The sequence below is a fragment of the Hermetia illucens genome, chromosome 2, assembly GCF_905115235.1.
Source record: "Hermetia illucens chromosome 2, iHerIll2.2.curated.20191125, whole genome shotgun sequence".
NCBI lineage: Eukaryota > Metazoa > Arthropoda > Insecta > Diptera > Stratiomyidae > Hermetia > Hermetia illucens.
The window spans coordinates 79,758,224-79,769,281 of record NC_051850.1 but is presented as its reverse complement, the minus strand read 5'-3'; the positions used below and the strand labels follow the sequence as shown (position 1 = coordinate 79,769,281).

The 11,058-nt window shown below is 41.3% G+C and overlaps 1 long non-coding RNA gene across 2 annotated transcripts in view; it reads left to right on the top strand.

Annotated features, from left to right (window-relative positions):
* The first annotated feature begins 272 nt into the window (after positions 1–272).
* LOC119649318 overlaps positions 273–11,058 on the top strand; it is a 28,103-nt gene continuing 17,317 nt past the window's right edge. For both annotated transcript variants that reach the window (XR_005249122.1, XR_005249123.1), the window contains exon 1: positions 273–467. This is a non-coding gene — a long non-coding RNA (uncharacterized LOC119649318). The remainder of the gene's footprint in view (positions 468–11,058) is intronic.

The following is an 11,058-nucleotide window of genomic DNA, read 5'->3' as shown; positions in this document are numbered from 1 at the left end:
AGAATTTTCATTAATGTAATTAAGGTAATCAGTAATAGATTTTTGTTGTTGGTTAATATGATTTGTGATATTATCGAATCGGTTGATCATTTGCTCGTTTGATTTGGTTTGTTGGTCAAGGTTATTGTTTATAGTTTTTTCGTTAACAAGTAGTTGGTTAATTTTGTTGTTTAGGTTGATAGCGTCATTCGCATCTAGGTTCCCTGTTATGGTTTTTATAATTGTGCCGAGTCCGTTAATTAGTCCTCTTTTCATTCGGTTTTTTGGCATAAGGTTTAAGAGTTTGCTGTTAAGTTCCGAAAGTTTAGCTTTTGTAATTTCTAAGGATGTGTCGAGTTCTGTGAAGTTGTCAAACGTCATAATAGTGTCACGTATATGTTTAATGTTTAGTTCGCAATTGTCCAGTCGTACAATATGAATCAGGTTGTAATATGAAGTGATTAGTCGTGCCGTTCCTAGTCGAATTGGTAAGAGTCCATTGTTATTCGTCAGGTCCCGTATGTCCAGTTCCTGTCCGTGTGTCGTTAGTATTAGCCTGGAATTTCCGTTTTTTCTTTAGTTTGGATTTATGAATTTTTTGATTTTTGTCAGAAATTATCGTTACATGATTATCTTCTTTCACCTTATGTTTTGAAAATCTACGATTTAGTTTATTACGTCGACATTCCTTTCTATATACTACTGATCATACGTTATAATTTTCGGGGTCTCCCTGGTAGAATTTAATTTCTCACATCGTTTTTTAACCTGGTCTTCTAATAGTTGTTTAATTTCTGGATACAATTTAGATTGAAATTTTCTAAGTTTCTCAAGATATTCGTGGCTGTTACTAGATGTTATACTATTGTTGAATTTGTAAGTTCTACCATAGAACAATTCATAGGGCATGTGTTTTGTAGTGAAATGGATGGAATTATTATAGGTGAGTATAACTTCATTTAGAATGTCCTCTGGGTCGTTGCTGCAATTCTTCTCATAAACTATCCTATAAGTTTCCGTTAGTGTCGAGTGGAGTCTTTCTACTGGAGCATTACTACTAGTCTGTTGATATGATGTTGTTGAATGTTTAATACCGAACTGTTTGCAAAAATCATGGAATAATGTGGAAGTGAATTCCGATCCCTGGTCGGTTATTAAATTTTGAGGAATGCCATGTAAGCTGATGTAGTGTTTAACGACTTGATTATTGATAGGCTATTTCTGGCAGGCAGTGTATATGCTGCTGCAAATTTCGAGAACTTATCGATGATCGTTAGAATGTATTGTTTGTTTATGGTATAGATATCTGAATGAAGGATTTCCAAAGGTTTACTAGGTGTTTCGGGTGCTTGAAATATAGGTTTCGGAGGGTTCCTTTCGTATTTAAGGAGTTGACATTTTTCGCAGTTGTTTATAATCTGGGTTATCTTGCTTTTTAAATAGGGGAAATAGTAATCTCTCTTAAGGTGTGCTAAGGTCTCGTTAATTCCACGGTGGTTGCTATTCATGTGGTAACTGTTTATGAGAGCGTCCTGTTCATCGCTTTCCGTAATTTCTTTAAGCCGCACAGTACATCTGACTAATTTATAGCATCCAGACTGTGAAAAGTGTTTTGTATATACATTCTGAATTGTCTTGAAGATGTCGTCAGAGGAAAAGATTGCTGTAGTTTTATTAGGGGGAATATATTTCTTGAAAATTTCAGTTAATGTAGGTTCGGAAAAATCTTGCATTTTAATTGTTTATTTCTGAAGGGTTTTTCGACGGATGTTGAGGGCTGTCTGTTCGTCCTTTCAATAATTATTTGAAGTGAGAACTCATTTAATGGCCTTTCTGAAATTGGGATGCCAGTATTCATGTTTTCTTCTGCTGAGTGTACTGTGGTACCTCTCGTACCTTGTGCTGAATCGTTCGAGGGAGAGGGTGCGTTCTCGTTAGCGTGAACTTCTATTTTTTCCGTCCTGGTGCAGTTTGGGTTTTTTATCCTACTCAGGGCGTCAGCGTTGCTGTTTTGGCTCCCCTTTTTATAAATAACCTCATAATCAAACTCCTCTAATTTGAGCCTCCACCGGATTAATCTGGAATTCGGGTCTTTCAGACTCATCATCCAGGTTAACGGCTTGTGGTCAGTTACGATTTTAAATTTCCTCCCAAACAGATATGGGCGGAAATATTTGGTGGCCCAGACTATTGCCAAGAGTTCTTTCTCTATTGTAGAGTAGTTTGTTTCTGAGTCACTTAAGGTTCTGCTTGCGAAGCAAATGGGACGGTCGCTACCAATAGGGCCTTGTGATAGGATGGCTCCTATTGCAAAGTTGCTAGCATCCGTAGTTAAAACAAACGGCTTGTTAAAATCAGGATGTTGCAAAACTGGGTCATTCATAAGGAGGTTTTTACAATCCTGGAATGCTCGTACATAACGGTCGTTTAAATTAATGGTACGTCCTTTCTTTAAACACTCCGTCAGTGGCTTTGTCAGTTTTGCAAAATCCCTAATGAATTCGCGATAATATCCCAAGAGACCTAGGAAGGATTTTATTTCCTTTTGTGTCTTTGGTATGGGATAGTCAATAATCGCTTGCACCTTGTCCTGGTTGGGTTTTATTCCCTCAGTTGTCACAATGTGACCGAGAAATGCTATTTCTTTTTTCATGAATTCCGATTTATCAAGTTGTACTTTTAGGTTTGCTTCACGCAACTTCTGAAATACTTTCCTCAAATTTTCGCCGTGTTCCTGCAAGGATGTGGAAAAGATGATGATATCATCTAAGTACACCAAGCAGGCTTTGCCCTGAATATCTTTTAGAACATTATCCATCACGCGTTGAAACGTAGCAGGGGCATTTTTCAAGCCGAAAGGCATTCGCACATACTCATAGTGGCCGCCTTCGACTGTAAATGCTGTTTTCGCAATGTCCCTGGGATCCATTTCGATTTGGTGGAAACCAAACGCAAGATCTAATGTCGAGAAGTACATGGATTTCCTTAATTTGTCTAATATTTTATTAATATTAGGAAGTGGATACCTATCGGAGATGGTTTTTTCATTGAGTTTCCTGTAATCTATTACAAGTCTCCACTTTTGTTTCCCACTAGCGTCCATTTTCTTGGGAACTATCCAGACGGGAGAGCTCCAAGGCGAGTAGCTAGGGCGGATAATTTCTTGTTTGAGCATGTCCTCAATTTGCTTTTGGACTTCCTGTTTTTGGATGTAGGGGTACCTATACGATTTAGTATAGATAGGTAAGTCATCGACAGTATTGATTTTATGTTTGACTTGGTTAGTAAATGTCAAATCTTGGTTGTCTTTGTGGAAAATGTCGTCGTATTGCCGGCAAATTTTGAATAATATTGTTTTTTCTTCGTTGTTAAGGTGGGAAACTCTCAGTAAATCGACAAGATCATTAGAGTTAGTGAATGGTGAACTTTGTTCATAATTTACTTCGACATTATTAACTTGTTCGTAATTACCGGAAAGTGGTTCAACCATTAGAGGTTGTTCTACAAAAAGGACCTGCTCGCTTCCAGATATGTTGGTTACTTCGATTGGAGCGTACCAATCGGTGGCTGTATAGATGCCTTCAGAGACAAGTAATTCTGGTGTTAGCTTAATGGGTTTTACTAAAATGTCCCCGTGTTGTTCGTCTACTGGTAATTTAGCGACAAATTTCGTGTGTGGTGGAATAGTATACCTTTTAGACATGAAATTTGGTTTGAAATTGAGCGGAATGGATGCATTATCAGTTACTAGTAAATTTCTCCTTAAATCGACTTTTGCACCTAATTGGGTTAGTGCATCCACACCTAAAAGGCCATCGAAATAGTCGTGAAATTTAAAGATAAGAAATCTTATGTTTCCTTGTTTGTTGAATTCAACAAAGTTAGGAAGTGTAACTTCTTCTTTCACTTCATGTTTTGTTAGAATCGTTATAATCGAAATGGGTTTTGTCGGTTTTACATCGCGAGGGTCGATGTATTCCGGGTTAATAAAGGAGGAAGATGCGCCAGTGTCAATCAGGAATTTTAGCGGTTTTTCAAAAGGGGAAGATATTTCGATGCAAGGAAGTGTATTACCGTGCTTATTCACATCTAGGTATCCGATTGGTCTGTTGAGGCACTCGATTGAAAATTTTCGTCATCGACTTCAACGTTTGTGATATAGGGGTTAGACTCAGGATTAGAACTGAGAGGTTCGCTATCGATACTCGATAGTGTGTAGTGGAGCTTGATAGTATGGTTGAAATTGTAGTTGTTCTTCAGGGTAAATAACTCCGTACGAATAATCGTTTTCAGGATTTTGTTCAGTGATATTGAACAGTTCCTGTGCAGTGTATCTTGGTGTTGGTTGGGAGTTGAAGAACCTATTCATTTGCGGTGTTAGTTGGCTTTGGGTTCTCCTAGTTATTACCGAGGTTTCCATTGGTTCAGGTTTTGGCTGAGTGTTATTAAAGGACCTGCCAACTGTGGATTGTCTAAACTGGGGATTAAATGAATTTTGAAATGTGGTTGGCCTAAAGTTGTTATTAATAGGATTCATAAATTGTCCACGGTTTGCATTTTGATTTGAGTTATTAAATCGTTGGCTGTTATTTATGAATGCGGGCTGTGCTTGAGGATTTGTCAAGAAGGGTTTTTGTGGAAAAAATGTATATGGCTGGTAAGTTGGTCTTGGGTTGCTAACACTTGGTTGTATACGAAATTGTGGTAGCATTGATCTTGCAACAATAGGTTCACTATTTTGGGGACGCGGTTTTGAGTTATTAAATGGGTTTAGATTCGAAAATTGTTTATTAGGATCAGATTTGGTCTAGAATATATTTTGTTCTTGTATACAGCAAGCGTATGCTGCTGCGAGGGTTACTGGTTTCATGGCCCGAATTGTTGAACCGAGAGGTTCCTTGAGCCCTGATAGGAATGTGTTGAGACACATTTCTGCAAATAATGACTTCTTAGCTGCTATTACGTTTGGGTCCACTTCGTGAATTTTTACGTGGGTGGCCATACTGGATAATAGTTCGATAATATTACTATAAAATTTTTGCACTGTGTCGTTATTCTGACGTAGACCGTGGGGGTCTCGGATAAGGGAAGTCTCGTTCCTTTTATCAGAATAGTGTAATATAAGATTTTGTCTTATTTGCTCCCAATCTAATGGTGTTCCGTACATATTAAGTACTTCGTTGGCTTCTCCAACGATTTTGTTCCGTATGGCTCTTAGGAGTAGTTGGCCATATGGTGTACCATCTGTGACACTTATAATTGACAAAATTTCTTTCACATTATCCAGAAAATCAAAAAGAAGACGCGGGGTCCCGTCGAACCTCGGTAGGTCTTTTATAGCATCCGGAACGCGAAGAGAATTGAATAGATCAGTGGTGGTCAAAATTACATTGTTTTCGTTAGTTGCCATATTATAATTACTTTCACTTTCACTTTCCGAAATTTGAATCACTCTTATGTTTTCTATTCAAGTTGTAAATTGATTTTCTTTAATATTTTCACTTTCTAATACACTAGTATTTTCTATTTCTGTGATTGGTTCTAAATCTAACTGCCTAAGTATATTTAGTTGCCTTAGCCTACGTGGGAGGATGGTATAGGGGGCGGATTTCCTTTTGAGTGGAATGGGTGGAGGTGGCATAGGAACAAAATCTCGACTTACCAGAAAATTAGTTTCCACATGCCTGGGAAGATTTTCCAATCGATGTCCTTGCTGCCACAATACACCAATAACACACTTAATAACACTTTGAAACCGAACGCGATAAACCGTCGTACTGCGGGATCTGCGTTATACCCCGATGAACCTTCGGAAGAATTTAGGAATCTGTCCGCCGCCTAAGTGCCGACTGCGCCAGTTAAAGTTATTGGAAGGATAAACTCCAAAAAAATATATAGTTATTAATTTATTTGGACAACGTTTCACGGCTACAATATAATTACAACTCCGCTCTTACGTGCTAAAGTTACAATTTTTATATTTTCTAAATCTGCTTACACAGGTGGGTCAGGTAAAATGCATATCCGGCATGTGTCGGAATTAGCTCGAATCGTTGGTTCGATGATCTGCACATTTTGCTGAGTGGGTGGTTATAATGTTTAGCTGATTCGATGGCATGTGTTGCATTGTCGGAAGGTTTTAGATGTTAAGGGGTGATCCCGTAACTCGCGCGTGCTCCTCATGCACCTTATCAGTCGCAGCGCCTCCAAAGAACCGGAAACGCACGCCAGAACCGCCTGGATGCTCTCCGGAGGTCGTCGAAGCCAGAGCGACTTCAGTAAGTCGTCGTCGATCTTGCTTCCAGCAATTGGCTGGGAGTTCAATCGCCTAACTTCAAACCTGCCAGCATGTGATCTAGCTTATCGACAGGCGCTTAATTAGCTCCGTTTTAAGTACTTTGCAGGAGGCCGTTTTGACAATGTCTGCCACAAGGAGGATGGTCTCCTCATCCAGGCCAATGGTGTGGTTAAACTTGGTCGCGTCCGCTGTGATTCCGGGCATCTGGAATTGTGGCTCCAGATGGACGAACCCCAGCTCCGGGTTCCTTCGCCAAAAAGGAGGGACGCGCACAGCGAGGGCGCTCCCTTGAGGGTCCGATGGGCATGCCGTGTTCTTGTTGTCCAAAGACATGACAATAGCTAAGTTAAACGATGCGAGATGAGTCGAGGATGCGGCTGTACCGAATTCGAACAGACCTTAATTTGACGACGGCAGACCGCACCCCCAAATGACCGTACGAAAGAAAAAGAAAGACCACCGATACACTCCGGAGCGGACGCTTGAAGCGCAGACCAAAATAAAACTCAAGCACGAGAAAGCCAACGGCGAATTTAAAAAGTGTTGTCGCCGTCTCTTGGGGCGGTTCTTCAATTATTATTAATTCTATAATTATTATTAAATATGGTTAATGCTCTGTGGGTATGTTCGCCTGATGCTGGCTCCCTTTCACTCGTCGACGGAGCTGTCGGGCTGCTGCTATCTGCTGGGGATCGAACTGCTACTGTGTTCCTGGTGGCAAGCCGTGTCGTCGGCTTTTCTTTAGAGACTGCGCTGAGCTGAGGACCTATATCAGGATGGATTTGCAGGAAAATTGCGAGTTCACTTCAAAATCGAAAACACGCGCACACTAAAATCCTTCGTCTTCGCTCGGTTGCGTAAAGCTTCTGAGAGTGCAATTGATTCTTGACAGCGGCCCAAAGGACTGATCAATGATTTCAGCTCTTCCAGTCGGCGGTGATACGGGACGTCCCCGGCAGAATTCAACTACGAGGCGGCCACGTCTACGACGGCGGCGTTCCACGAAATGAATTCCTTGCGATCGATCATTCGGAGCCGCGCTCGCGGTGCTGCGTCTGGCTCCTTCTGGCGGACGATTTAGCCACCTTTCGCTGTCTTCACAACGAGCGGCACACAAAAAACAGCCCGAACTGGCCCTGTGACGATGTCGGCTCTCGCTCAAATCTTCGCTGCGCTGCCTCGATTTACCTGAGCACAATCGTCCCAATTGCAAATTTCCGCACAAACCTGCCTTTTTTCCTCGTTCCAATCAACCGGGCGAGTTCTTCGGGGTCACCGATTTACAGTCTGTTACATAAGAGCGTGGTCACTGTTACACGTAGATAAAAAATCAGAGCGTCCTGTTTCTTTTTCTATGACATAGAGGGCACCTCAGTCCTTCATGCTTTTTGTAAAAAGTCAGCTCTCTGTCAAATTTAATCTTCGATTGAGTGGTTTTTCGAAATGAGTGCTGTTTACGCCTCTTGCTTTGAGGTAATTTTTCTATGTTTGCATGAAAAAGGACCCAAATTAACGCAAACTGCTGCTGCGAAATATATGGGAAAGTCGAAGCAGTTCGTTAGCAAGTGGATAAATCGCTATAAAAAGGTCGGTAACGTTGATGATTTTCCTGATCGCGGAAGTGCAAGCAAAGTCTCAAAAAAAGACGAAAAAAAGATTCTCGTATTGTCCTCGAAAGATCCAACTTTGATTTTACGTGGAGCTGCTGTGAAATTGAAAGCAAAAGGTGTTGACATATCTTACGGAACGATTCGCAAACACTTCCTTGCCAATAAACTGAAATATCGCAGTACTTTGGAAAAACCAGTGTTGAGTGCAAAACACGTTGAAAAACGAGTGGAATGGGCGAAGGAAAACTTGGACCGCGATTGCAGCAACGTAATTTTTTCTGATGAATCCTCCTTCTGGGCATTTCCGAGCATCAAACACGCCTGGACAACCCCACCAGTAGGATGCTTCAACGGACTGTTAAACACTCCGTCAAGGTCCATATTTGAGGGTGCTTCTCAAACAAAGGTTTCGGTACTTTGTTCTTATTTACCGAGAATTTAAATGCCAAAAAATGAATAAAATATATCAAAAGGCTTTGTTACCATCTGCTAAGCAATGGTATATCAAGAAAATGAAAGCTGGATCATTCAAGAGGAAAACGATCCGAAACATCGAAGTCGAGCGTGTAGCGAGTGGAAGGCGAAAAACGGAGTTGTCACTTTAGATTGGCCATCTCAGTCACCGGATGCAAATCCCATGGAAAATGTGTGGGCTCTGATGAAAATGCAGCTTCGCAGACGCAAGCCATGTAATTTAGATCAACTTTCTCGACAAATTCGGAAAATTTGGAGGTCTTTTCCGGTAGAATATGCAGAAAAACTAGTGGAAAGTATACCCCGACGGTGCCAGGCCATAATTGACAGTGCAGGAGATTGGACTTGCTACTGAGGTATTTGCATTGAGTATTGACGACCAAATTATCAATAAATTTGCGAATTTTCGAAAAATCAATTGTTGTTATTATTTAACAGTGACCACGCTCTTATGTAACATACTGTAGCTGCTTCTTGTCATATATAATTTTATGCTTCTTTATTGGAGAAATATATTGTATTTAGCATAATCTTAAAATTACTTTTTACTATATATAGTCTGATTAAATTCAGTTGCAAAAAGGCTATAACTGCGGATTGGTAGATACGCTCTGCAATTGTGCTTAGCATAGTTTTATTAATTATTCAATTATTTAATGCTCTGTCAAAATAGTTGGCAAAGGCCTACTACTCTTTTTGATCGGCCTCGTGGCGAGTTCGAATATGAATATGAACCCGGAACTGCGTTTCCCACTATTCGGCGAAGCGAACGCGATTTTGATTTGGGGCGCAAAAGGGCTTCAGCCTGGACAAGGAGACAGCCTTTCTGTGTCCCCCGATCTCGAGCTGGAAGAAATGTTCTTCCCGGCCGAGAACACGGTACGAGCCTGGAGACTGCAGCAACGTGATACCTCTATAATTGCTGCACTGTGTGATATCTCCATTTTTATATATGGTGCAGATAATACTTCGTTCACTTTTTGCCCCACACCTTGAGCATAAGTTGATGAGCGTTTTTCAGTAATGGTGTAATTGGTCGCCCTTATATTTAACCAATTTGGCTGTAATTCCATCGGCTTCTGGCGACTTATGATTTTTAAGCTAATGAATTGCACGAACTGTTTCTTCTATACTTGGTGGTGGCAGTATTTGTTCATCGTCTACAGTTGGTGGGACCAATTAGCCAATGTCCTAGTGGCTGAGCAGTTCACCAAACTCAACTTAACGCATGGCTTCAATATGCCCATTCTGTCAGAAATCAGATTTCCCTATTTGTCTCGGCAGGATGAGCATCGAGGTGTAAAAGGCTTCATCCTGTTGACGTGTTGGTAAAACTTCCGCGCCTGGTATATATGATTTGGATATCATTCTTGAGACAGGCGTCGAGGGTTCGTTCTACTGCCTCGTAGAAGGTATCCTTCTTCGACTCTGCAGTCTCCTCCATAGGGGCGTAAACGTTAATGAGGCTTATATTTCTAAATTTGCCTCGCAAGCACAGAATGCATAGCCGTTCGGCTGTTTTCAAAGCCGATAAGAGGTTTCATTTTTTGGCTAAGAAACCTACTCCGACCACATGGTTTACCGGTCCCTGCCCAACGCATCTCTTGCAACGCTCTTACATCAGCCCTACATTGGGACTCGTGGCGAATTCGAATATGCCACGGAGAACACCGGTGGTGGCATCTGTCAGTCGAATTAACATTCGAAATTTATTTCGAATGTTGCTAACCCTGCTGCATGAGAAAATTGTTATTCCGTTGTCGTTGCCGGATTCGTTCTTTTAAATTCCACCCTGTCCGAGGCTCCTTCTGTGGCTTCGTAACTTGGGTTCCCAGTGTAGAGTTCTCAACTCTACTCAAACCCCAACCTGAAGGACCAGTTGGCGTTTCCCAGGTTTTATGCTCCATCGTGGGTACCAATCCATGTTTCGCCTCGGGATCACCCTAAAAAACCACAATGGTATTGTTTACAACAAGTAGGGAACTTAATGGTCTTTGCCTTCCAGTGTTGCGGAGTACAATCCTTCAACTCTCCGAAAAAGCGAAATATTCAGTTTTTCTTGACAAGAAGCTTCTTTGGAAGAAATATGTAGAGGTAAAGATGATACGGGTTCTCACAGCTTATAGTCTGTGTAAGTGGACCTTCGCCTCGTCGTGGGGACCTAGGCATCGGGTAGTAAGTAGTAATATGTTTCTATTATTAGGCCGATTTTCGCTTATGCATTCGTAGTGCGGTGGGTTAAGGTGAATAAAAGGGACGCAGCTCTAAATACATTATTAAATTTGCAGCCCTTGGATTTATTTATTAAGAGCACTGCAATGCGAGCAGCTCATAGGCAAATTCGAATAGATTTGTGGGGAAACAATGGACAAGGGGGCACAGGCATTGGAAGAACTGAATTCAGTTTTCGCAATACATTCTGTTTCGCGGATCCACATACATCAATTTAGTAGAAGATATGTGGTTATCCTGAAAGTTCTTCTACACCGATGGCTCAAAAACAAAACAGGGTTCTGGAGAAGGAGTCAACTTCTCGATACAAACGCCAAATGGGCTTTTGCTTTGGGACAATATGCAACAGTCTTTCAGGCTGGAGTGTATGCAACCTCAAGGGCGACAACTTGGATGATTGACGAGCGATTGAGGGGCAAGTGCATCGCAATCTGTAGCGATACTCAAGCTGCATTAATGACGTTG